The following is a 22,393-nucleotide window of genomic DNA, read 5'->3' as shown; positions in this document are numbered from 1 at the left end:
GCATAGCTTCTAGCATCATAGCAACACACAAGCCACCACAGTAGGACATACTGACAGATGGTGACAGATGTGTGATGCCCAGGGGGTGGTCATTAATATGTTTTCATTAATATAAATATTCTATTAAAATAATTATAAATATGACCAGCTCTTCCAGTTGTTAATTTGTTTATGCTTCTGATGTGGCCTCTCCTCACGCATTTCTGTGTTTAGTTATCAATCTGCTGCCCACATTCCATGTCTGGGGAGGCAGACACAAAAGGGTTGGTCCTCACCTTCCTCCTTTAGCCTAATGGAACCCCAATTGGAAATAATACCACTGCATTTCGTAAGGTGGATTAGAGAATTTTAACATAAGAGGAAATTAGATTGATTTTTCTCCCAAGAAACTTGCTATTATAGATTGAATTGTTGTTGGGTGCCATCTAGTTGATTCTGACTCATAGCAACCCCATGTGACAGAGTAGAACTGCCCCTTATGGTTTTCTAGGCTATAACCTTTATGGGGTCGTAGCCCTGGAGGCACAGTGGTTAAGAACTTGGCTGCTAATCAAAAGGTTGGCAGTTCGAATCCACCAGCCTGACCTTGGACACCCTATGAGGAAGTTCTACTCTCTTATAGGGTCACTGTGAATTGGAATTGACTCGACAGCAGTGGGTTTGGTTTTGGTTTTTTGCGGATACCTGTGGGTGTGATGCCATTTTGGAATAGAGCTTTTTCATTTTTATGTTAATGAGGCCATGTCAGTGTAGGGTGTGTCTTAAACCAATCACTTTTAAGATAGAAAAGAGCAGATTAGGTGCAGAAGAGGGGAAGCTACACACCACATGGAGATCGCCAAGGAACCAGGGAACAGGAGCTGAAAAGAGACAAGATCTTTCCCCAGAGGTGACAGAGAGAGAGCCTTTCCCTAAAGTCAGTGCCCTGAATTTGGACTTCCAGCCTCCTAACTGTGAGAAAATAAATTTCTGTTCGTTAAAGCCACCCACTTGTGGTATTTCTGTTACAGCAGCTCTAGGTAACTAAGTGAGACCCTGAACTGGTAAGTGGGTTACAGTCTGCTTTAAAAACAACCACCTGGACGTCACCTGCAGTTTCCTTCCGCAGCCCCTTTACCTGACCCTCTCCTGTGAGGGTTGCTGTTTTTCTGTGTTCTCCCTGGGGCAGGGGAGAGACGTAGGGTTGGGAGTCTGCAGGCCTGGGTTTCCTGCCAGTTTCCCCCTTTTTTTGTGGTGTGATGTTGGGTAAGCCCTGCTCCTTCTCTGGGCCTCCAGCAAGGATATGGGGTGTTATGGATTGAATGGTGTCCCCCCAAAAGATGTGTTGAGGTCCTAGCCCTCCCCATACCTGTGAGTGTGACCCTGGTTGGAAATTAGGTTTCTCTTATGTTAATGTTAATGAGGCCATACCAAGCAGGGTGTGTCCTAAACATAATCCCTTCTAAGTGGCGTCTTCTAAGAAGGAAAAGCAGACAGGGACACATACAGCGGGAAGAGACCATGTGAAGAAGTGGTTTATAAGCCAAGGAACGCCCGGGGCTGATGCCCTGAGTCAGATTTCTAGCCTCCAAAACTGTAAGACGGTAAATACCTGTCCTTTAAAGCCACGCACTTGTGGGGCTTTTGTTACCGCAGTCCCAGGTCACTAAGACACAGGGAAAGGGTGAAGGAAGAGTCTCCCTTTTTTGGGTGAGGTTCCCTGCTGGGTTTCTCATCTGCATTTCTAGGTTAAGTGATTCATCTTCCGTGAATGATTACTCACAGGACCTTTAGCGTCTGTAGTCCAAACTCTGCTGCTTGTAGAGGCTGAATCGAGGGCCCCAGGAAGGAGGGACACTGTCCTCAGTCACCCCTACAGCCCCAGCTCCTGTACGTCTGAGAGAGAGTGCCTGGGACCCCCACGCAGGCTCAGGCCTCAGCTCTGCAGCACATCGCTCCTGCCATCCTGGCCTCTTGGGTCAGCGCCCACGAAAAGCGGCTGGACGGTCTGGGAGAGTGGCCTGTCCTAGAGGCTGGTTCGGTCCTGAACAAGGCTGGGAGTGGGCCCCCAGCTGGGTTCCTGAGCTGCTGCACTGCCCCAGGGGATGAAGATCTACCCCCCCGCCCCCCCCCCCCCCCCCACCGCGAGTGAGCCTGGGAGCAGCCCCAGCTCCTGAGGCTGAGAATAGAGCTCTGAACTCCTCACCTCTGATGGTCCCATGTAGGGGGGACCTCCCTGGCCACAGAAGTGGTGGGCTTCCAGGGGAGAGACCTGGGCCCAAGTGGTGCAAATGGGGCTTCCCCGTGCCAAAATTATAAAAGTGGAGCAAATGGTTAAAAAACACTTAGCTGCTCACCAAAAGGTTGGAGGTTCGAGTCCTCCCAAAGGTGCCTCAGAAGAAATCAGCTGTTGACAGCTCTGTGAAGGACAGCTCATCTCTGACACATGTGGGGTCGCCCTGAGTCGAGTCAACTCGACAGCAACTGGTTTAGTTCTGGTTTTTGCCAACAGAGAAGGCCTCCTGTGTAGACCCGCTTGGCAGGAGGGAGGAGGGGTGTGCGTGCCAGAGGGGGTCAAACCCCACTTTGGATTTGTGCACGTCGATTTCAACCACCCTCTGTGTGCTCCACCATCTCACAGGAGCTGGGCTGGGGGTGACTGAAGCAGAATTTTAATAGCCTCATTGGCACCCAGGGGTGCTCTCAACAGTGGAGTTGTTTTGTGAGCTGAGGGGCCCCTCTCAGTCCAGGTTAGAAATCTGTCTGTATATCAGTCACTTTTCTGCCCAAGCAAGCAAAGGGAGTGCTAGCAGCTGTGTGTTAACCCCTCACCTGTCCACAGGTGAACCACTGGCCTATGGCTTGCTTGTATTTTCATTTTGTGACAGAAATACCGCAGGTGGGTGGCTTTAACAAATAAAAATGTATTTTCTCACAGTTTAGGAGGCCAGAAGTCCGAATTCAGGGCGCTGGCTCTAGGGGAAGACTCTCTCTGTCAGCTCTCTGGGGAATCCTCATCTCCGCTTCCCTAGCCAGCCATCATCCATGGAGTTTCTGGCCTTGTAGACTGGTGGACCTCCATAGTCTTCACATAGTATTGGTCTTCCCCTTGTGTCTGTTTTCTCTTGTACCTAATCTACTCTTATATCTCAAAAGTGAATGATTTAACATACACCGTACACTGATACGGCCTCATTAACATAACAAAAAAACTCTATTCCTGAATGGGATTACATCCACAGGTATACCAAAAACAAAACCTGTTGCCATCGAGTCGATTCTGACTCAGCGACCCTATAGCACAGAGTAGAACTGCCCCACAGGGTTAGGTTGGCAGCTGAGCCCTTAACCACTGCACCACCAGGGTTCCTCCACAGGTACAGGGGTTAGGATTTACAACCCATATTTTAGGGGGACACAATTCAATCCGTAACAAGTTTTAAATTTTTAAGAAGTCTATCAGTTTTTTTTTCTTCTATGGTTCATGCTCTTGGTGTTCTATCTTATTACTGACCCAGGGTCATGAAAATGTTCTCCTGTTTTCTTCTAGAAAGTTTATAGCTTTAGCTCTATAGTTAGGTCTATGATCTATTTTGAGTTCACTTTTTTTTCAGTGTGATGTGAGGTAGGGATCTAAGTTCCTTTTTTTTTTTTTTTAATGTTGATGTTCATTTGTCCCAGTACCATTTGTTGCAAAGGTCATCCTTCCCCCATTGAACTGAAAATCACTTGACCGTAAGTATAAGGGTTCGTTTCTAGATTCTCAGTTCTCTTCCATTGCTCTATATGCCTGTCCTTGCACCAGTACCTCCCCATCTTGATTACTGTGGCTTTGTAGTAAGTTTTGAAATCAGGTAGTATAAGTACTCTCACTTTGTTCTACTTTTTCAAGATTATTTTGGCTCTTCTAGCTTCTTTGTATTACCGTGTAAATTTTATGATTAGCTTGTCGATTTCCATAGGAAAAAAAAGAAAAGCCTACCTTGAATCTATAGATCAGCTTGGGAGAACTGCCATCTTGACCATACACTGTCTTTTAAATCATAAACACGAAATATCTCTGCATTTATTTATCACTTTAGTTTCTCACAGCAATATTTTGTAGCTTTCAATGGCAAGTCTTCAACATCTTTTGTTTAACTTCTTCACTGGCATTGTATTCTTTTCCGCACAGTTGTGAAGAAGGCAGCTTTCTTAACAGGAATGGGGCTGGCTTTGACTTTGAGGTGGGCGTGGTTGAGGGGGCCACACAGTTCTTTAGGGGGCAAGGGTGTAGCCCGTTGCCGTGGCTGTGGGAGTGGTTGGGCTGTTGATGGACACTTGGGTTGTGTCTACCTTTTGGCTATTGTAAATAATCCTGCGGTGAACATTGGCATGTACAAGTACTGAGTCCTTGCTTTCAAATCTTCAATTCTCTTGGACACATAATTCGGCAAGGAGGAGCCGGCAGCCTGGATTTGGAGGGGGCCTGTCCCCACGTGCTGGAGACTCCACGTTGGGGAGGTGGATGGGCCGTGTGCACAGTGGGATCTGGGCTTTTGTTGTGGGCTCCACCTGTCCTGAGCCCCTCTTGAGGACAATCCTTCAGTCACAACTAAGGGTGTTATCTTCAGCTGGGGAGCTGGGCGCAATCTGCTTTAATGATGTGAGGTGTGTTAACTGGCTTCAGCAAGACGCCTCTGGGCCCGGTGTGTGGTAAAGCTGTTCTGCTGAACATCAGCCACCCTACTCATCTGGGGCTGAAATTGAAATTAAAATGTTCCAAGCTGAGGGACTCATAGGGGTTTCCAAAGCTATTTTGGGCTTTCGTTCGCAGGTTCATTCCAAGGCGTTTACTAAGTGCCCACTGTGTGCCCTGGATGGCCAGGCCCCTCAGCACATGGACACACTGCCGGGGTTGGCGAGCTTGGTGGTTGTGGCATCCCCTACCCCAGCCCTTTTTGAGAAGATGAACCATATGGAGCAGGGGACCTTGATATAAAACAGGGTGGACTCTTCTTTTTCTTGAGCTCAAGGGATTTTGCAAAAGACAAGTCCCAGGTGTCCGAGTTAAACTCTCACCGCTTGGTTTTGCATCATCGAGTGTAACGTTTGTGTTTCCTGGTTAGGATTTCCCTGCCCGACCACTTGTTCTTTATCCTTCTAAAGGGACATTTCAGACTTGTCAACAGCAGGAAGAATGAGCTTTTTTTTTTTTTGCCTTATTTTTGGAGAGAGTGTAAAGCATCTTAATAAAATAATAATTGTAATGAAGTGAACTGAGAAACCATCGCCAAGTTACGAGCCAGAGCTTTGGTAACACTTGGTAACAACAGTGCTGTCAGTGGGCTTTGGTTAATTACTGTTTGCAAGGCGCTGATGTGGGCTCTGTGGTCACTGACTCTGCAGATACTCACTTGGGCTTGCTGCGTGCTGGTGCAGGGCTGGGGTTACAGCGACAGACAGAGCAACTATGGCCCTGCCCCGTGGAGCTCTAGCTCCTGGGGGGCAGCTGCACCCAGGAGGGATTGGGCCACCCTGCCTGACCTGCCCCCCGGGGTTGCTCTTTTGAAAGCCCCTTTGAGGCGGAGGCATCAGGAGACAACCATGGGTCCCCATCCACAGCCAGGGAAAGGAAGTCTTTGTCTCTTGCTCAGCAGCTGGCCCAGGGCTGGGGGTCCTTGTGGCCCCTGCAGTGGTAGGCTGGGGAGGTCAGGATCTCCCAACAAGGGTTGGGGCTGGAGCAGAAGGCTGGAGCAGGGCTGGGGAGGCACCGCCACCTGGGGTCACTGTGCTCACACTGCTGAGTTGAGCCTGGAGGGAGGTGGCCTGAAGGAGGGACCAGTCTGGGTGGGGCCTGATGCAGGCTAGAGGGACAGGAATCTGCCTCCTCTGCCTGGGCTGGGAGCAGATCCCACCTGAGGAGGGGCCTGTGTATGGGTGGGGAGGGTAAATGGGGAGTGTACCCCTGTTGCAGGGAACATCTTCACCCTCGTGACATGTGCTGGGCAGAGCTCAGTACTTTGTGGAACCCTTACATCCCTCTGCACCTTTGCACTTGCTTCTGTCAACAGCCCATCTCACAGATGAGTAAAGTGAGGCCTGGAGGTTAAGTCACTCGGCATGCAGGTGAAAGAGCTGGGATTTGGGCTTGGCTTTCTGTCTCCAAAGCCCGTGAACCACCAGGCCCTGCTGCATCACCCTGCAGAAGACTCAGGACCTCTGGTCTCTGTCCCTGTCCCTTCTCTCTGCCTGCTCAAAAGCCCTGTCTTCTGCCCACTGTGAAGGAGAGGGCGTTTCCTGAAGCCGTCCATGGGATAAAATCCCACTGGGTCTTGGAGGACAGACATGTCCCAAGTCTTCCTGGCACTGGGCCTGTGTCCAGTGCCTGGGGACCTTGGCCTGGGGCTTCCCAAGAGCCCGGGGCTCCCACGTGCGTCTACCAGCAGGGGACTGGGGGTCAGTGTGGGGGCATGGTGGTGTCCACTCCTGGTTAATTCCTTGCTGAGACTCTGTGACCCAGCCCCTGTCTTATGGCGAAGCAAGGGCTGGCCTGGGCGTTAACTTGACATTAGCCTAGATTCTGGAACGCTCCGGGGCCTGCTGGGGCCAGGCGGCCCTGAGATGGGGGAGCTGGCTAGGTGAGGGCTGGGCCTTCCCATGAGCAGTGACCACAGCTCTGCCACTTGCGTCATGGAAAGTGTGGGCCCAGTGTGGCCAGATCTCTGGAACTTTCCAGAGGTGCTAAAAACCCAGGCTTTATATAAAATGTCCAGATTTTTTTTAGTTTTTAAAAACTTTTTATTCTAGAAAGATTTCACACAGAAAAGTTGCAGGAAGAGCGCAGTGAAGCCCCTATCCCCTTCACCTAGAGTCACCAATAAGCTTTTGGGGATGTCATTTTGCTACATTTGCTGAATCACTCCTGTCTTGGCCTACACACGTATATTATCGTCACACTTAGTATTATTTGAATCATTCAAGAGTAAGCTTTCCTCTTAAATCCTTCAGCGCATATCTAAGAACAAGGACCTCATGGTACAATTATCACACCCACTGGGATGACGATTATCAGAAAAACAGAAAACAAGTGTTTAAGACATGGATAAATCAGCACCCTTGTGCGTTGCTGGTGGGAATGTAAAATGGTGTGGCTGCTGTGGAAAACAGTTTGGCAGTTTCTCAATAAGATGAACATAGAATTACCTTGTCTTTGTTGAGTGCCGTTGAATTGATTTCGACTTATGGAGACTCCAAGTGACATAGTAGAACTGCCCCATAGGGTTTTCTAGGCTGTAATCTTTACAGGAGCAGATTGCCAGGTCTTTCTCCCCTGGAGCCATTGGGTGGGTTCAAACCACCAACCCTTCAGGTAGCAGCGAAGCACTTAACTGTTGCACCACCAGGGCTTCAAGAATTACCTTAAGACCCAGGAATTCCACATCTCGGTATATACCCCAAAGATGGAAAGGAGGAATTCAGACAGGTGCGTGTATACCAGTGTTCATTGCAACATTATTCACAATGGCCAAAAGCTGAATACAACCCCAGTACCCATCAACTGAGGAATGAATAAATGCAACGTGCTCCATCCGTACGGTGGAATATTACTCAGCCATGAAGAGAAATGAAGTTCTGGAACACGCTACAACACAGCTGAACCTTGAACACATTATGTCGAGTGAAAGGAGCAGACACAAAAGGACAAATATGGTCCCACTTATGTTGTTGTCGTTGTTAGGTGCCGTCGAGTCAGTTCCGACTCATAGCGACCCTATGCACAACGGAACGAAACACTGCCCGGTCCTGAGCCATCCTTACAGTCGTTGTTATGCTTGAGCTCATTGTTGCAGTCACTGTGTCAATCCACCTCGTTGAGGGTCTTCCTCTTTTCTGCTGACCCTGTACTCTGCCAAGCATGATGTCCTTGTCCAGGGACTGATCCCTCCTGACAACATGTCCAAAGTATGTAAGATCCCAACTTATAGGAAATGGAAACCCTGGTGGTGTAGTGGTTAAGTGCTATAGCTGCTAACCAAAAGGTTGGCTGTTCAAATCGATCAGGTGCCCCTTGGAAACTCTATAGGCTGGTTCTACTCTGTCCTGTAGGGTCGCTGTTAGTTGGAATTGACTCGATGGCAACAGGTTTTTTTTTTCCTAAATACAAAATGTCTAAAAAAAAAAATACAAAATGTCTAGAAGGAGGGAAATTGAGGTGGGACTGCAACCCACATACTCAGTATCATTGTGGATTCATAAATTTAAATGTAGTTAATGTGTTTCTGGAGCCCTGGTGGCACAGTGGTTAAGAGCTATGGCTGCTAACCAAAGGTCAGTAGTTCGAATCCACCAGCTGCTCCTTGGAAACCCTGTGGGGCAGTTCTACTCTGTCCTATAGCGTCACGATGAGTCAGGATTGACTCGACGGCGACGGGTTTTTTATTTTTTTTAATGTGCTTCCATCCATTGCAGTCATAGTCCTGAACGATGGTCCAGCGATGCCATCCCTGGTGCTGGCTGCCTCCTCAGGTTGACGGGGTGGCTCCTGAGTCCTTTGACATGAGCCTCATCATCCTTGTCATCCTCGCTTTCTGCTGCATCAAGATGTTGCAGGCACATCTTGTGTTTTTTCTGCCCCATACCTGGAATCAGTTTTTTTTTTTCCTCCAAAGAGCCTAGTTCCTCTTACAGGGAAATTGTATGTAGAGACCACAGTCTTGGTGCTCATTGCTACTGGGTTTGTCATTGTGTTTAGACTTTTTCTGTGAATAGAAGTAGAATTTTTTTTTCTTTATATATCCTGAGTTCGTATTCATGCCTTCAGTTCAAATTCAGAGCTGCAGAGTTTTTACACAGCTTTTACTCCCAGGCTAAAAATCCCAATTCTAAATGACATGGACAAAAGAACTCATTTGCTTTGTCTCACAATACGCACATGCCCCATCTCAGAATAATAATGCCAGTACTACCAGCAGCAATATGATCACCGAAAACAGAAGCAGCCTGGGATCTTGGTCCTGAGTTTACCTTGGCCTTAGGTATCACTGTGCTTTAAAGGCACTTGGCTGAGTTCTCTCTGTGTGGTTGGCAACTGGACACACGTTTAAATTCCTTCATTGCTTTCTGCTTTTGATTTGTGTTACTTCTTAAATCTTGTTTTTGTAATCACGTAAAATATAAACGTGGTTCCAAAACCGCGAATATATAAAACAAGGCATGTTCAAAGGGGTCTTGCTTTGTCCTTGTATCCCCTGCACCCCCCTACACACCCTATTCCTTCCTTTCACCTCTAAACCAAAAAAGCAAACCCGCTGCCGTGGAGTCAACCCCAATGCATGGCGACCCCATGTGCGTCAGGGTAGAACTGAGCTGCGCAGGATTCTCAATGACCAATTTTTCGAAAGCAGACCCACAGCCCTTTCTTCTGCGGCACCTCTGGGTAGACTCGAACCTCGAGCCTTTCGGTTAGCAGCCGTGTGTGTTCACCATCTGCGCCACCCAGGGACTCCCCTTTCGCCTCTCGGTAACCATTGTTTTGTTTTATGATTTGCCGGTCTGTAGATTTAAAGCAGCAGCTGTGCGTATAGACTGCATAGCTTCTTGCTCTTTTCATTTAACGTGATGTCCTGGAGAACACTCCTTAGCAGGATGCAGGAAAGATGGTTGGAGGAGGACTCTTGACAGCATGATAGTTTTAAACATATTCCAGGGTGGGGAGTGGTTGGAAAGGCGGTGGCAGGATTAAATGATAAATCTGCTCCCTTTGATGCAACATGACTTGATCTAGTTGATGCCCCCCACAGCTTGGCAAGCAGGGCTACCTGATGCCCATTTTACAGAGGAGGAAACTGAGGCCCAGGAAGGCAAATGTCAGAGCTAGGACTGGAGCCCAGGTGTCGGCTCCCCAGTGGGGGGCTGCACCCACCACTCCTGCCTCAGGTGGACCTGTCCATGCCCTCCACACATGACCAGTGGGTGCAGGGCCATGGGGGACTTCCATTGGCTCCTGCCTGTGGCTGGACTCCGAGGCAGGAGACCCCGTAAAACGCTAGACCTGTTGCAGGTGTGGCGCAGAATCTGCCTAATTACCTTATTGTTGGCGGCAGATGTGTTTCAAGTGTATCAGAGCGTGTCTGGCTGTGCTCGGGTGTCCGTGGAAACCAGGTAAGGAATTTACCCCGGCATTTTTGTGTGCAAGTGAGGAGGTGTGAACCCAACTGTGCCTTGGCCTTGCCTCAAAAGGTGGCATCACGCAGCTCTGACCACAGAGGCCTCGGACGTGGCCCTGAGCATGGAGTCATCCGCATACGAGGCAGCTGTATTCCACATGCTCTGTGCACTAGGGGGTCCCCCAGCCCTGCAGAAAAGGCTCCCTCCTCGAGAGCCAGCACCACAGTGGAGTGAAGTGAGGGCTGGTGGCTCCAGTCGCGACACAGATACAGGTATCCGTGCTGGGAGATGAGCCTGGGCCATGACAACACTTCCCCCCAGGTGGAGCCTGGGGCCATTCCGTATAGCTGTGTGGGGAAGGGGGGCAACTCAGGGGCCCCATGGCTCGGAGAAGGGTTTGTCCCAAAGTTGGGGCCTTGGCATGAAGTTGGTGGTGCTCGCCACAGTTACATGGGTGGTCCTCCAAACAGCCCCTTGAAGTTAAGAAGAGAAATGCCTTCTTCCAAATATAGTGTTACACGGGTGCCTGGCAGAACTTAAAATTGTTTAAAAAAGAATGGTTTTTAATTAGGTAATAAATATACATGGTGTATGTTGAAATGATATAAAAGGATAAACAAATGCCTGCCCCCACACCTGTTTCCCTCCCCAGTGGCCCTCACCGTTAACTGTGTGTGTGCAAGCCTGTGAGTGTGTGTGCACATGTGCACCTGTGGGTGTATATGTGTATGCATGTGTGTGTGTATATGTGTGTGAGAGCATGTGTGTGTGAGTGTGATTGTATGCATGTGTATATGTGTGTACAAGTGAGTGTGCAAGTGTGCACACAGATCATTCCAGAGATAGTCCATTATACGAACAGATGCATATTCCTGGTTGACTGCAACATCTGTCCCACAAACTGCTTTACTTCATGACTTATCTTGGAGATCGTTCTGAGTCACTATGTAAAGAGCTGCCTCATTTTTTTTTTTTAATTCATTTTAAAAACTTGTAGTATGGTAAAGTATGTATAACAAAAAATTGCCATTTTAACCGTTTGTACATGTACAATTCAGTGACATTGATACTTTCAACATACTGTGCGACCATCACCACTATTCGTTTACAAAAGGTTTGTATCCCCCTAAACAGAACTCGGTGCCCCGTCAGTAGTAACACCCTCTCCCCCAGCCCCTGATGACCTCTAACCTCTAACCTGTCTCTAATTCTCACTCTTTAACGACCCCACAGGACCCCTAGCATGCGACATCACCCTTTGCTCAGCCGGCCCCACCCATAGGTCTGGCATCTCCAGTGTTCACACTTAGGGCTGTGGTGGGTCCCAGGGCTGCCTTTTTCTGGCCGAGCTTCCTTCTTCTTCAGGGGCTTCAAGTAGGGCTGGGGGTGTGAACACCTCCCGGTGTCCCAGGCCGGCTTCAGTTCAAGCTCCTGATGACCCTGGAACCAGCCTGCCCAGAGCGATGGGATCAGCACATCTTCCTTCTCAGAGCCTGTATGGGTGCCTGCTCTGCCCTGGGCTGGGCGGTGGGGGCCTGGGGCTCCTGACCTTAAAGAAGTACCTGCCCTGGGCACCTAGCCATGATCGTGCTTTGTCCTACCAAGTGCTATTTTTAGATAATATTTTATTGTGTTTTTGGTAAAAGTTTACAGTTTCTACACAGGTTGTTCAGTGACATTGGTTACATCCTTCATAAAGTGTGAACGCTTTCATTTCTGCTCTGGTTGTTCCATTTCCATTACTAATCTAGTTTCTCTGCTTCCTTATCGTCTCATCTTTGTTTTAAAGTAATTGTTGACCGTTTGGAACAAGTGCTTTTCAAACTTGGAATTACCCATTTATTACCAGCATTGGAAAACCAGGAGACAGCACAGAAACTTGTGGAATTCCATCTTATTTTGAAAAACGGAATGTTATGCTGTTGCGCATGGGTCCTCCCACCACCCTGGCATTGCTGCGCTCTAGAGTCTGAGGTGTCCTAGGCCCCCCGACCCACCTGGTCCCAGGGGCAGCTGAGTTTTCCAGTTTGCAAGCCTGTTCTCCATGATCCCTGCGGCCCCTGGGGTGGCTGCCTGTGCTCAGTGTTGAGCTCGTACAGGGTGAGTGTGTGGCAAGTCGTCGCCCAGACCCTTAGATAAGGTCATGGTCGTGGAAGGTCACAGAGCAACACCTCTGACCCCCAGGGCCAGCCTCACACAGCCTGCCTTTTAAAAAACTATGTGTGTTCCCTTGGGATGAAGGGCCAGACCAAATTTAACAGTCATAATAATAATGAGGGCAACGGTGGTTCAGTGGTAGAATTCTCTCCTTCCATGTGGGAGACCCAGGTTTGATTCCCGGCCAGTGTACCTCATGTCTGTTGGTGGAGGCTTTCATGTTGCTGTGATGCTGAACAGGTTTCCCTGGAGCTTCCAGACTATGATAAGACTAGGAAGAAAGGCCTGGTGATCGACTTAAGAAAATGAGCCAGTGGAAACCTCATGAATCACAACGGCCCAGTCCAAAACTGATCTTGGGGAAGGTGCAGGACTGGGTTTTGTTTCGTTGTTTGTGGGGTTGCTATGAGTGGAGGCTGACTCAATGGCAGCTAACAAAAACAACAACAACAATAAAATCAACTGGAGTCTGCCTGTTTCCCCCACAGGGAGCCACAGGCCCCCCCCTCCCCAGGGCAGTACGGGGACCTCCTACACAGACTGAGGGTCTCCTCCTGGCGCCTCATTCAGCCCAGCCCCTCCCCAGCCAGGCTCTCTGTAGGAGGTCCCTCAGGCCAGGTTTCTTCTGACTGGGCTCCCGAGCCTGCCCGCCTGCTCAGCGTCTGCCCTGTTGAGTGCCGTGACCACCCTCACCTACCCCCCTTGGAGGGGCTCTGGACGGAGCAGGGGCCTCTGCTGGCTCTGGCCACCCCCCACCCCTCCCCGCCCCCCCCACCCAGGCGGGAATCCGGCCCTTTGAAGCTGTGCTGAGAGCTGCTGATGGGTTTTGCAGTCCTGGAAAGAGGACACTCTCCCACCGCGCAAGGAGCCCAAGATGAGACATTCCAGGGATCCCACAGGCAGACCTGCTTGTGGCTGCATTCTCCTGCCCACACGTTTGGAGTAGCTGCCGACGGCTGTAACAGCACCAGCGTTCAGAACTTGGTGATGGCACCGAGACTCCATTGGGTTTGGAATTAGGAAGGTGCCTGAGATCCCAGAGAGCATTTTCTTCCCCGGGGGAATGGCTAAAGAGAAGGAAGGCAGAGAGGACTGGGGGCTTCCTAGTCTCTGGGTCCCCCCTTGGAGGTGGCGGCACTGAGATGGGGAGGGCAGGGTCTTCTCCGTGGTTTGTGGCATCCTGTGTTTGCAGACCAGGTTGGCCTTTTCAGCGCATTCCTTCATCCTTCAATTAGCAAGGATTGGCCTCCCGTGTGGTGGTTGCTGGGGTATAGAGAGGAGCCTGAGATTCTGCCCCGAGGGCTTTGAAATTGAGGGGCTGGGGGAGCACCCCCCATTATACAAACTACCAGACCAGTTGCCATCAGTCAGTTCCGACTCATGGCAACCCCACGTGCGTCAGAGTTGAACTGAGGTCCATACAGTTTTCAATGGCTGATTTTTCTGTAGTAGATCACCAGGCCTTTTTTCCATGGTGCCTCTGGGTAGACTCAAACTTCCAACCTTTCATAGCCAATCGTGTTACCTATTTGTACCACCTGGGGACTCCTATCCAAAGTAGTGTGGAACCCAAAGAGCAGGAGCCCTTGAGCCTGATTGGGGAGTGAGGAATCCTGGAGGACTTCCTGAAGGAGGTGAGGTCGGTAGGGCTCGGATGAACATTTGTCGGTGATGCAGTGGACATGGATCTCTAACTCTCACCCAGGCCTTTTGGTGAGAATGGGCCAGAACCTCCCATTGCCCAGCTGTCTCGGACCCAGCGGAGAGCAGGGTTTCTGACCTGTACCCAACCTGCGCTCGCCTCCCTCCAGCCCTGGCTTCCAGATGCCCCAGTGCCTGTGTAACAGTAGACAGTGGGGCCTCGTTCTTCCTCCAGAAATGAAACCCTTGACAAAAGACCCAAAACCCGAGTCTCGGGACGTCAGCCTCTGGAGAATAGTCCTGGGACCTTGGCCTCTGCCACTCTGGCCCTGCACAGAAGTCTGGTTGCCTGGCCTCAACCCCCCGGCTCCACACCTGCTGGTGTCAAGGACTCTGATGAGGTTCCCAGCTCAGAGTTTGGTTACGGCATGTGGGATATAAGGTCTCAATTAACTGATCTTACCATATATAATACAATAATAATAAATAAAAAATTATGAAACCTCAGTACTTGCTAATTATAAGAAAAACTGGGCAGTACACTATGTATTCAGTCTACCTCATTGTCCACATGGAACACGGATACCCCATCTCTTGCATCTGTTTAGAAGAATCTGATGATACCACGTATACGGGCTTACTATGGACATGTCATCAGGAAAGACCGGTCTGTAGAGAAGGACACCCTGTTTGGTAAGGTGGAGGGTCAGTGAAAGCGAGGGAGACCCTCAATGAAATGGATTGACACGATAGCCACAGCAGTAGACTCACACGTGCTGCTGATGATGAGAACGGTGCAGGACCCGGCGACATCTCGCTGTTTTACGTGGGATTGCCATGAGTTGGAGCCAACCTGATGACAGCTAGTAACGACAACAACTGCTTTGGAACCCATTTCTTCCTTGCTAGTCATAGAACGACCACCACCCATCTCTACCAGTGCCTTTCTGCGGCACATTGAGCGTTACCGCCATGTGCTCCGTTCTGTAATTTAATCCACTGGGCCCCAGCTGTTGGACAGTCTCCGGTGACTGCAGACAGCACGTGATAAACAGGCTTGTGGCCAGATTTCAGGTATGTTTACTTCTGTTTCCGTAGTGAAAATGCACGGGAACTAAAAGCTCCTCCCAAATATGTCACCCACCCAAACCTACAAGCACCAATGTCCTCACAGGTGGATTCTGATTCTGCAGGTCTGGCTTGGCTCCGGTATCTGGGGACCCTGGGGACCGTGGCCAGTGGTTGGAAGTTTCCAGTCCTACACCTAGATGTACAGGGTTGGGTGGAGACTCAGCGTGGACCTCCCTCAGATCTGCTGTCCACCTTGAACCCTGGGCGTTCGTGTGCTTTTCTTGGTGATGCTGGTATCCACAGACAAGGGTGACACTGGGCCCTGTGGGGTGAGGCTTCCCAGGGAGGGGGTCTCTTAGTAAATCTCGAGGTGTTGTCTCTAGCCAGCGGTGAACAGCCAGTGCTGAGTTACTGCTGTTTGGAGGGAATTATTTGGAAACTCAGAGTAGACAGAGGAGTGTTGTGAGCGTTTCTCCAAACAGCAGAGGAGCCTAAACACAAGCTGGGGTGCCATGTCTGGGCGCCGGGCGAGCGGCAGATGGAAGCCCCTCTGTCACATGGGCTCGGAGAGCAGATAAACCAGACAGCTTTCAGAGCGCCTGGCGCACAGGAGGTTTGTCCCAGAGTCCAGGCCTTGCCTTCTCTCGACAGCGCCAACCCAGACGTCCAAACCAGCCATGGAGGAAAATTTCATCGGGACAAGGGTGGCAGGCAAGTTCTTTGAAAACAATTTTTGAAGGAGACTTGAGACTCTGTGCTAGTTGCACCCCTGCCTCCCCCCCTCCACCCTGTATGGCATCATTTGAGGTCAGAAAAACACACGAGTGTGCACTTGGGCAGTTCTCTGCCCCCAGCGGGGTCTTTTTCTAACCTTCTCTTTGCATCATCTACCGTCAAACCTGCTTCTTGTCCATGTGCACACATGCGAACCGTGGTCGGTGCCTCTGTGCTGTGTCGTGCTCGGAGGTTTGGTGACACCAGCCAGAGTGTCAGCACACTCCTAAGCATTTACAGTTTTTCAAAATACTTGTTATTAGCTGCCGTTGAGTCCATCCCATCCACAACAAACGAAACTCTGATCCTGTACCACTTTTATGGTCGTCGGTATGCCGGGGTCCATTGTTGTGGCCACTGGGTATTTTGAGTGCCTTCCAACCTAGGGGGCTCATCTTCCAGCAGTATGTCGGACAATATCCTGTTGTGATCCACAGGGTTTTCATTGGCTGATTCTCAGAAGTAGGTTGCCAGGCCTTTCTTTCTAGTGCTTCTTAGTCTGGAAGCTGTTCACCATCACCAAAAAAAAAAAACAAAAACCCTGTTGCCATCGAGTTGATTCCGACTCATAGCGACCCTATAGGACAGAGTAGAACTGCCCCATAGAGTTTCCAAGGAGAGCCTGGCAGATTCGAATTGTCGACCCTTTGGTTAGCAGCTGTAGCACTTAACCACTATGCCACCAGGGTTTCCAACCATCACAGCAACACAAAACCCTCCACTGACTGACAGACGAGTGATGGCTGCCTGTGAGGTGAATTGGCCGGAATCAAACCCAGGTCTCCTGCATGGAAGGTGAGAATTCTACCACCAAATCACCACTGATCCCTTTCAAATATATAGTTTAAAAATATAAAAAATATATAGTTTAAAAATATATATGTGTATATATGGAAACTCTGGTGGCATAGTGGTTAAGTGCTACAGCTGCCAGCCAAAAAGTTAGCAGTTCCGATCCGCCAGGCTCTCCTTGAAAACTCTCTGGAGCAGCTCTACTCTGTCCTATAGGGTTGCTATGAGTCGGAATCAACTCGATGGCAACGGGTTTGGTTTTTATATATATATATATATATGCATATTTATGTATATATATGTTTTATATATGTATTTTAAAATATAATATAAAAATACATAAATTTTTCAAAATATGAAGTTAAAAAGAATAAAGATATGTTGAAAGAGCAATGTGATTTGTTTTATTGCTGGAGAAGTCCTGGCTTACTATTTTTCGCTGCTGTAACAGTCATGGTGTTTTTGCTTAAAATTCTTTTATTTTTTGGCCCCAAGGAGTTATTCTAAAGTGCAGAGATGTGGATTATTGGAGGGAGGGAGGGGGGGTTATATATGGTGGAAGGGTCTAACTCCCCACCTTGCATCTCTGGTCCCAGGAGGGGTTGGGTGGACTTGGGAGGGGCTGATGGCTTCAGGAGGGATTAGGTGGCCTTGGGAGGGGCTGGGTGGACTTGGGAGGGGCTGGGTGGACTTGGGAGGGATTGGGTGGCCTAGGGAGGGGCTGACGGCCTCAGGATGGGTTAGGTGGACTTGGGAGGGGCTGGGTGGATTTGGGAGGGATCAGGTGGCCTCAGGAGGGGTTGAGTGCTCGGTGGGCTGCAGATGCAGCTTTCATTGGCTGCTGGGGGCCCTCTCTCTGTGTCCTCTGCCCCCACCCAGGTGGCCAGGGCTCGCTCCGAGAACTGGCCCAACCTGTTTGCTTCAGCAGGTTTCTTTGGGGTGTTTACCTGGCAGGCCACCTATGGGCTGCAGTTCCACAATATACTAGAAATGTAAACCAATAAAAAAAAGAACGGACAGCCATAGCCTTGTTTGAGGCTGGCTGAGATTTGGGCATGGAGTGTACCTATGGCATCCCTCCCAAGGGCCCCTGAGGTGTTTGTGAGCATTTTAGGAGGCTGGGGAAGGGGCTCTGAGCTGCCCTGCCAGTGGGGTTTGGAAGCAGCAGGAACAATTCCAAGTGCTCGTTGCTTCCTAAGCACTTCACAAGTCTCGCTGGGTTTAATCTTTCCAGCAGTGCCGTGGGGTGGGCACATTGTCATGCCCCTTTACAGATGGGCAAACCCCTTTGAGACTCAGTCCCCTGGGCTCCCCCAGGCAACACATTGGGGTGCTGTCATTTGTCACAGAGCTGACCTCATGCCCTTGTGTTGAAATCCCTACCTTTCACTCCCACTGGGCACCGAGCCGCTCAGGCAAACTCAGAAGCTGTGGGGACCAGGAATTCCATTAGTGAGGTGGGGTCAGTGGGGGGAGCATGGTGAACCTGTGCCACCACCAGGTGGAGAGTGGGCAGTGAAGATGGACTTCCTTCTTTGAGAGAGTGTAGGTCCCATGTTGCCAGATCTTCTTCTTCTCCTCCTCCTCCTCCTCCTCATCCTCCTTACTGTTCCTCCTCCTCCCCCACCCCCTCCTCTTCTTCTTTTTAAAGAAAAGCTAGAGATTTGGATTTTTAGGAACCTCTCAATTTTTAAATGTTGGGCACTGACTTCAAAATGGTGCAAGTGTTGGCACATGAAGACATAGAGATCTTCAAGAGATTAGTAAGTGTTAAGTCAATTGAAATGGTAACCTTCCCTTTCAAGGGGCCCCAGGCCCCAACAGGTTTACAGGTGAGTTCTGCCAAACTTCGACCAATGGTCCATTCTTACGTTTACAAGTTGCTGTAGAAAATAGAAAACAGGAGGAAGCTGCCCAGCTTGTTATATTCTGCCAGTGTAATCTTGATTATAAAACTTAATAAGGACAATACAAGAAAAGGAAACTGTAGGCACACTCCATTATAACTGTAGATGCCTAAGTTCTAAATAGCCAAACAGAGCCAAAAGAGTATTTAAAAAACTGTACAATATAACCAAGTAGGGCTTACCTAGAATGCAGGGATGTTTCAGCAGCAGAGAGCTCTGTACCCTATTAGTAAATCACAGGAGGAAGTATTATGGTATGTCTCATAGGCGATATAGTAGTTTCCCACAATGGCTATCACATACTACCACAAACAGGGCTTATAAGAACAGAAAGGTATTCTCTCACAGTTCTGGAGGCTGGGAGTCCAAGATCATGGTGTCAGCAGGGTGCTGCTCTCTCTGAAGGCTTTAGGGGAAGATCCTTTCTTGTCTGTTCCAGCTTCTTGTAGCCCTGGGCGATCCTTGGCTTGTAGATGCATCTTTACACGATTGTCCTCCTCCTGTGTGTCTCTCTTCCACTTTGATAAGGACACCACTAAGATTGGATTGTGGTGGGCAGTGTCGCCTTCCATGTGGGAGACCCAGGTTCAATCCCTGGCCAATGTCCCTCATGCATAGCCCTCACCCATCTGTCAGTGGAGGCTTGCATGTTGTTAGAGTGCTGAACAGGTTTCAGTGGAGCTTCCAGACTAGGAAGAAAGGCCTGGCCACCTACTTCTGAAAATCAGCCAATGAAAACCCTATGGATCACGACAAGCCCTATGCAACCCCCAACCTATTATGGGGATGGCACAGGACCAGGCAGCATTTTATTCCATTGTGCATAGGGGTATCCATGAGTTTGGGCTGAGTTGACATCAGCAACAACAATAACAACAACAAAATTTTCATAGAGGTGAGAAGCCATTCAGTGCAGTGGTTAGGGGCAAAAACTGCAGCTAGATTACCTGGTCTCGAATCCCAGCTCTGCCACTTACCAGCTGTGTGACTTTGGGCAAGTTACTTAACCTCTCTGTGCCTCAGTCCCCTCTCCCCTTCCCCCATAAGTGAGGATAATGGGAATATGATAATAAATATTACAAGGTTGTTTTGAGAATTAAATCAGCTAATATATGTTAAAAAAAAAAAAAAAAACCACTGAGCGCAGTGGCTAAGCACTCAGCGGCTAAGTGAAAGCTTGGCAGTTCAAACTCACCAGCAGCTCTGCAGGAGAAAGAAGTGGCAGTCTGCTTCCATAAAGATTTACAGCCTTGGAAGCCCTATGGGGCACTTCTCTGTTTTAATAGGGTTGTTATAAGTTGGAATCGACTCAACAGCAGTAGGCTTTTTAATACTTGTAAAACACCTAGAACACTAAAAAAAAAAAAAAATTTTTTTTTTTTTATTTTACTGGTACATCCAAAATCAAACCCACTGCGATTGAGTCAATTCCGACCGATTGCGACCCTATAAGACAGAGTAGAACTGCCCCCACAGGGCTTCCGAGGCTGTTATCTTTACAGAAGCAGACTGCCACATCTTTCTCCAGCAGAGCAGCTGGTGGGTTCGAACCACCAACCTTCTGGTTAGCAGCCAAGCACTTAACCTCTGTGCCAGCAGGGCTCCTTTACTGGCACATTGTACGTGCTATATATGTCTAACATATGGATGGACTGATTAGTTGATGCTGTTGGGAAAATTGACTGACTATATGGGAAAACCACTAGCTGTCTGTTGATTTGTTGTACTTTGGTGGCTTGCATGTTGCTGTGATGCTGGAAGCTATGCCACTGGTATTTTAAATATAGCAGGGTCAGTGGAACGTCCATACTAAGACTAGGAAGAAAGGCCTGGTGATCTACATCTGAAAATCAGCCAGCGAAAACCCTACAGTTCACAACAGGACATTGCCCAACTCACTTGCTTTGAACACATCATCAATCGCTGGAGGAGGACATCATGTTTGGTGAAGTAGAGGGCCAGCAAGGGAGAGGGAGACTTCAGTGAGATGAACTGGCAAAATAGCCGCAATGATGAACTTAAACGTGTTAGCAATTGTGAGGATGACACAGGACCGGGTAACGTTTCATTCTATTGTACACGGGGGTTGTCGGGAGTCAGAGCTGAGTCAACGGCAGCTATCTATGTGGGGACCCCCTACCTGGTGGACAAAAGACCTAAATATGAAAGTTAAAATGACGTATTTAGTAGATAGTAATGTAGGAGACTAGTTTTTGTTACCTGGGTTTGGCGCCGGGTTGGAGCGAGGCAGTGTAAGGTGGAGGCAGCAGGCTTTGGAAACATTCTCAGGCCTCCTTCCTCCAGAGGAATCCAGTACCAGTCGAAGCCTGTGCGCGTTGGGGCCCCGGGGCCGGGCCGTCAGGGTGTAGAGGAAATGTGGGTATTTCCTCCGAAGACAGATGGCATTTTCCAGATGGACTTGATAGGGCTGTTTTACCCTTCACGTGCCACACCCGCACCCAGAAAAAGATAACATCTAGGCTTTAAAAAGCTAAAACATTTTAGCGCAGTGAAACTATTCTGCAGGGCGCTGTAATGGTAGATGCCTGACATGGTGCATTTGTCAAAACCCAGAGGACTGTACACCACCAAGGGTGAACCTCAGTGTAATCACGTGCCAGTATTGGTTCATCAATTTTAAGAAATGCGGGAAGGCTGCTAATAATAGGGGCAACGTGCGCAGCAGGAGAGGGCATATGGAAACTCCTGTACTTTCTGAGCCAGGTGAGGCTGGGCGGCATCTGAACACCTTCTGAAATGTATTTAACCTTCTAAAGGTGGAAACGTTGTGCCAAATTGTTACCTTTGATTCTTTTGATAACAGGTAACAATGTCTGGCAGATGTAACTTTTGGAGGTGCGGTTTGGCTCTCCTGGTTTACTTGCCCTTTTGCAAGTGGGTTTGGCTCTGAAAAATGTTGCTTTATCTCTCAGGCATGTTTCTTGTTCTGTACTAGCCCAGGAGAAGCAGGATTTAACCTTTATCTTCCTTTGTAATATAGGCTTTATTTTTTAGACCAGTTTTAGATTTACAGAAAACAGAGAGCTCTCATATACCCCCCTTCTTATATCCCCCCTCCTCCTGCACACCGTTTCTCCTATTTTCTATTATAATTAACTTTAATATCTAGGTATTAGGAGCCCTGGCGGCGCGGTGGTTAAAGCAATTGACTGCTAACCAAAAGGCTGGCGGTTCAAAACCACGAGAGGCTCCGCAGGAGAAAGATGAGGCAGTCTGCTTCCATAGAGATTTACAGCCTTGGAAATCCTATGGAGTCGCTATGAGTTGGAATTGACTGGACGGCAATGGGAAGATCTGGATATTTAAAAAAAAAAAAAAAGCAAAGCTGTGTATCAGTGCCTTGAGAGAAGGCCACACCTACTTTTTTTTAATTGTAAAAATATACAGTTCAACAATTTCTACATGTAAAATTCAGTGACATTGATTACAGTCTTCATATTGTACAATCATTATCACTATCTTTTTCTGAGTTATTCCACCACCATTAACATAAACTGAGTGCTTCCTATGCAAAAACTCCTCCTCTCCCCTTCTGTCCTACCCCTGGTAACCACTCGTAATCTTTGTTTCCTACATATTTGCTTATCTCGTATAAGTGAGGCCATACGGTATTTGTACTTCGCGACTGGCTTATTTCACTCAATGTTACTTGTACAAATAAGTACAAGTAATCAGGAAAAGAAACAAAAATCACTTTAAAACGACTTAACCCCCATGCCCTCTCCACCCCAAGATAATCACTGTTAGCACTGTGGTATAGCACCTCTAGAGTGTTTACTTTGTTACATTTTCCTAAGTATACTGCTTTGTAAACTACCTTTTTTCTTTTTACTGGCAGCGTTGTGAACATCTTCCTTCCTTTACGCTTATAGCACTGTTTTTAATGGCCACACAACGTTACA

At 48.7% G+C, this 22,393-nt stretch overlaps 1 protein-coding gene and 1 long non-coding RNA gene across 2 annotated transcripts in view; one reads left to right on the top strand and one right to left on the bottom strand.

Annotated features, from left to right (window-relative positions):
- PRKAR1B (protein kinase cAMP-dependent type I regulatory subunit beta) overlaps nucleotides 1–22,393 on the top strand; it is a 146,711-nt gene that overhangs the window by 57,164 nt on the left and 67,154 nt on the right. The window lies entirely within an intron of this gene.
- LOC126087571 (uncharacterized) lies at nucleotides 16,030–21,084 on the bottom strand. The gene is made up of 4 exons (XR_007519772.1): nucleotides 20,691–21,084; nucleotides 18,817–19,005; nucleotides 18,653–18,693; nucleotides 16,030–16,277 (listed from the first exon to the last, which is right to left on the bottom strand). It is a non-coding gene; the product is annotated as an uncharacterized LOC126087571 (long non-coding RNA).

This window comes from Elephas maximus, chromosome 12, assembly GCF_024166365.1.
Source record: "Elephas maximus indicus isolate mEleMax1 chromosome 12, mEleMax1 primary haplotype, whole genome shotgun sequence".
Classification (NCBI taxonomy): domain Eukaryota; kingdom Metazoa; phylum Chordata; class Mammalia; order Proboscidea; family Elephantidae; genus Elephas; species Elephas maximus.
Note: the sequence above shows the minus strand (reverse complement) of the source record. Positions and strands in the feature narration are given on the sequence as shown.